Source organism: Chrysochloris asiatica, unplaced genomic scaffold, assembly GCF_000296735.1.
Source record: "Chrysochloris asiatica unplaced genomic scaffold, ChrAsi1.0 scaffold00038, whole genome shotgun sequence".
NCBI lineage: Eukaryota > Metazoa > Chordata > Mammalia > Afrosoricida > Chrysochloridae > Chrysochloris > Chrysochloris asiatica.
The window spans coordinates 2,840,615-2,845,892 of NW_006408556.1; the positions used below are offsets into that span (position 1 = coordinate 2,840,615).

General features: G+C 43.3%; 1 protein-coding gene across 1 annotated transcript in view; it reads left to right on the top strand.

The window, feature by feature from the left end:
* Positions 1 to 5,278, top strand: part of PACSIN1 (protein kinase C and casein kinase substrate in neurons 1) — a 64,732-nt gene that overhangs the window by 20,434 nt on the left and 39,020 nt on the right. The gene's annotated exons all lie outside the window — the stretch shown is intronic.

A 5,278-nucleotide genomic window follows, 5' to 3' on the forward strand; every position in this document is an offset into this window, starting at 1 on the left:
TTAACAACAACAACAATGTGTAAGAGTGGTTAATTGGCAAGACTGTGGAGAGCAGAACGCATTCAAAGCAATGTTGCCCGTCACCATCTTTGGGGGCAGTGCTGTTTCAGATGCTACTAAAAATTCAGTGGGCAAGAGATTTGATTGCTATGTACTGTGTTCATGGCCCTTGTTTTCAAAGAGAGAGATAAAGGGCATTTCCTAGCAGGGCTTCAATCTGTCATTTTCCCTATTCTTATTATTGTTCTGGTGCACCCACATTAAACTCCACCACATTTTAAAAATTCAGGTCTGTTCCAGTTTTGCTTCATTGGCTATGATGGGAAGAACCCGTTCGAAGACCTAATTCAAAACCTCTCTCTCTTCAGATTTCTTTCAGGAGCATCTCTAGTTCCTGCCTCTTCCTGTTTACTCTCCCATCAAAACTCCTAATTTGCTCCCTGCTCCCCTATCCAAATGGATGAGATCTCAGCTACGCATTAGGAAGAAAGCTGGCTAAGTAAATACATTTATACTAAAGTATGAATGACTCACATAGCATCCCTTACCTCTTCCAGTAGTTATTAAGATGTGATATAAAGAACCTTTTGGTTGTTGGAAATGTTAACTGTGTGGGGAAAGAGAAAAATTCAGGGATTTTTTCCCCCATATACCTCATTAGCTCCTAAACTTGAGTTGATCATTAAATCACATGAGGAGAAAATATTTTTTAAAAAAACAAAACAAAAACAGGAACACTTAAGTTTTACCTCCAGATCAACAGAATCTGAATTTTCAGGGTGGAGCTCAGGGTTGTGCATTTTAAAGAAGATTTTGATTTGGGAACTTGTTCCCTTAATTGGTTGCTAGTGGTATTTGTGTTTTCATCACCCCACCCTCACCCGCACTTCCTAAAGGAGAGTTATTCTGGGTCCCTCTGTCTCAGAAGGCTATAGAGTGGGAAGAATGGACCCAGATGAGGTGTTCAGATGTAGCTCCTTATGGAACTGAATTACTTACAGACCTGAGTCTTTTGTCCTGAGTTTGTGTCTGTATCTGTGACATGCGGATGAAGCCAGCTCTCACAGGACAGAGAGCTCTGCAGGTTTTGCAGATGCAGGCGATTATGCCTGGGATGGGGATGGAGTGGGCGGGGGAGACTAAAACATGGTTGGAGGGTTTGGCACCTGGGCTGAAGCCTTGGTCACAATGGCTCATTGGGAATAATTGCTGTGGTAATTATGAAGATTGCACAGGCAAATAGATTCTAGTTTACTTTCTGCTCCCCTGCAAAGGTCATTGGTAATTGCCTGGCTTCTTCTTCATGATGGGGGAGAGGCTTCCATGACGGGTAAGGGCCTGCCTGGGGGGTGGGGAGTGTCTCTGGACTTCATGCCTGGCCTTAAGAAGATGGGGGTGACCTCTGGGAAGAAGCAGGTGGTGTTGCCTACTCTTCCTTAATGGTACCCATTTCCTGCTCCCAGTGCAGCAGCCTTGGTGCAGGGCCACATTCAGCTGAGCAGGCTGGAGATGGGCAGGTGGTGCTTTCTGACCTGTGGGGAGGAGCAGAAGGTGGCCTGTCCTGCCTGTTGACTTTACTAGGAGCCTCTAGACCTTGCTCAGGCTGACATGCTGCGAGGTCACTCACTCAAATCCGAAGAACCGGAGATACCCCTCAGGTCATTCTTTACTGAAATCACAGATGATTAAAATAAAGAATATTACCCTTGGGTACAGTGCTCCTGCAAAAAAAAACAAAAAAAAAAACCAACCTACAAACATCTCAATGAGACCAAAAAGTCCATAATTTCTCTAAAGCAAAGAGAAGATAAGGGGCTAGGGAAACTAGAGTACTGGACACTGAACAACTAGAATGCAATTAAAGAGAATGCTGGCATGTTGTGAAAACTTTAATGTTACTGAATAATTTATGTAGAAATTCTCAAATGGAAACATAATTTTCTATGTAAACTTTCACTGAAAGCACAATAAAATATTTAAAAAATAAATTGTGTATATGGAGTCCTGGTGTGGCACTGTAGGTAGGATAAGCACTTGGCACTCCTTGGAAACCCTATACAGGGTCACTATGAGTCGGAACTGACTCAATGACACTTAACAACAACATAATGGATCACAAGGATTGTCTGTGAAAATGCAGATTCTGAGTCAGCAGTTGTGGTCTGAGATTCTCCATTTCTAACATGCTTCCAGGTAATGCTGATGCTGCTATTCCACCAACCACAACTTCAGTAGTTAGGGCTAGTTCTAAAACTGGGCTGTACAGTTGAAGCATCTGAGGGAATTTTTTTTTTTTTTTTTTAAGTTTTTATTGTGAGTTATGTGAGTTTACATGGGAGAATATCAGCTTCACATTCATCCTATCATATTTCATTTCATTGCAATGATTACAATCCCCTCCATGCATCATCAAATAACCAAAGGATACACCCTACAGGCCTGCCCTCCTGGCTGTCAGCACACAGCCCCTCTCCCTCCCTGAGTCCTGTGTCCCCAGCCACTCTATCTGTCCATGCCATCATCTCTGTCTCCATCCCTGGCTTCACTGCCTTTCTGGGTAGGGTCACGCTCTCCGTCTTCTCACTTGATGGTCCCAGGGCCCTCCGCTCCTGGGCTGCAGAATCAATCACTCTCCTCCTTTGGTCAAAAAAACACACCTGCCTCTACATTTCTGACCCTCACAGTCATTCCTGATGGCAATTATTCACTATTGTACCACAAGAGCATTATTCCCATTTCCTTTCACCAGCCCAATTCCACAAGATTGGAAATCATTAATTGGAGGTTCTACCTACCCCTGCCCCATCTGGAACTAGGCTCCCTTTTGAAAGCCTGTAAGCCAGTCACTTCTTGCCTTTATAGCTCCAACTACCCCACCCCCACCCCACCATTTTGGATAACCAATGTCTAAGTAACCCATCCCTGTCAACTCTATGTGCCGAGGGGGTGGAAGTGATCCTTGCTGTAAAGATTTGTTCCCTTTTTTGAGCTACTACATACATACAGGTTCCCTCTTCTTCTAGTTGAGGTCTGATCATTCAGCCATCGAAGCCAGGTCAAGTGGGTACTATCTGCAAGTATGGGTGTTCTTGTGCATCTCCCCTCACTTCATATCAGCTGGACAGTTCATTCTCTGCTCTAGTCTGAGGGAACTTTTAAAAAGGCTGCAGTTTGGGGTCCACATCCAGAGATTCTGATTTAATTGGCATAGGGTGAGTTTTTAAATCATCCCCCAAAATCCTAATGGGCACCAGCATTTGGGAACCACTTGATTAAACAACAAGGAAGACTCCTTATGACACTCACCAAGATCTCCTGAGAAGAATGACTTCAGGGTTGGTTGGTTCTGTGGCTGAGCAACTTCAAGGAACTAGTTTTCTTCCATCCTCAGTAGATAGGTTGAGCCTCAATCTAGTGACTTCTAGGCTCACAAGATGGCTGTCACAGCTCCAGACATCACATGCAGACTCCACAATGCCCAAGGAGATAAAGGACTGTTCTAAGTGTCTTTTGTTATCAATGAGGAAAACTTTCCTGAAAGTTTCTTAGCATTTTTTTCCTCTGGTCTGATTTGCCAGAGGGATGTTGTTCAGTGTTCTCGAGTTGGTTCCAACCCATAGCAACCCTGTATAGAGTTTCCGAAGAGCAGCTGGTGAGCTTGAACTGCCAACCTTGTGGTTCAGACCAACTTTGCAGTCCAGCGCATTAACCCACAGGGCCACACCAGAACTCCAAGGGAATAGGAGTGTCACAAATAGCTTAGACCAGTGGCTCTCAAAGTGTCTCCAAACGGAGACCAGCATCATCAGTATCACCTGGGCACTTGATAGAGAAGATTCACAAGCCTCACCACAGACCTACTAAGTCAAAATCTTAAGCCTAACCCTAACTGTGAATCGGGCTGTAAACCTCAAGGTCAGCAGTTCGAAACTACCAGCTGTTCCGTGGGAGAAAGATGAGGCTTTCTGCTCCCATAAAGATTTACAGCCTCGGAAACCCTGTACAGGTCACTATGAGTCGGTTCTGACTCCATGGCACATAACAACAACAACAACAACTATGGACAAACTAAGTCAAACAGTAGGTCCAGCAATCTATGTTGTAACAAGTCCTCAAGGAGATTCTGATGCACACTCAAGTGTGAGAACCACTGGCTTAGATTCTAAATTTTTGATCACCGTTTCTCAACCTGAGATGATTTTGCTGCACTTACTCCAAGTGCAGAAGGGATGTATGGAAATGTATGCAGATGTTTTTGGTTGTCACAACTGGAAGAGGGGATTGTTGCAGGGACCTAGTGGGCAGAAGTCATGGATGCTGTTAAATATCCTACAATACACAGGACACCCTCCCTTCAATTCCCTTACCAACAACAAAGAATTATCTGTCCCAATATGTCAGTCATGGACCAAGAGTGTGTACCCCAAATCACCCTTTTTCCCCCCAGTCATTTGATATATTATTTTATTAACAGTATTGCTTAATATGGCATTTTGCTCAATGATATTAAAATAAAGATGATTTATAAAATAAACCATTTTCATCAAGAAAGAGATATGTTTTATTACTTCTACTGTACAAATCCTCCACTCGTCTGTCAGTTTGTCGTACTGTGGTGGCTTGTGAGTTGCTGTGATTCTGAAAGCTATGCCACCGGTATTTTAAATACAGCAGGGTCATGCATGGTGGACAGATTTCAGATGAGCTTCCAGACGAAGACAGACTAGGAAGAAAGAGAGACGAACTACTTCTGAAAACCTTATGACTAGCAGAGAAACACTGTCATATATAGTGCCAGAAAATGAACCCCTCAGATTGGAAGGCACTCAAAATGTGGCTGGGGAAGAGCTGCCTCCTCAAAGTAGAGTTGACCGTGATGATGCAAATAGAGTAAAACCCATGGGAGAAAAGCCCTCGGGACCTTCATTTGCTGACAGGGCACAACTCAAAATGAAGAGAAACAGCTTTAAACATCCATTGAAATTCGGAACATGGAATGTACGAAGTATGAATCTGGGAAAATTGGAAGTAGTCAAAAATGAAATGGAATGCATAAACATCAGTATCTTAGGCATTAGTGAGATGAAATAGACTGGTATTGGCCATTTTGAATCTGACAACCACATGGTTTACTATGCCGGGAATGACAAATTGAAGAGGAATGGTGTTGCATTCATTGTCAAAAAGAACATATCCAGATCACACATGAGGAACAATGCTGTCTGTGATAGGATAATATCCATCCACCATTTTGGATAACCAATGTCTAAGTAACCCA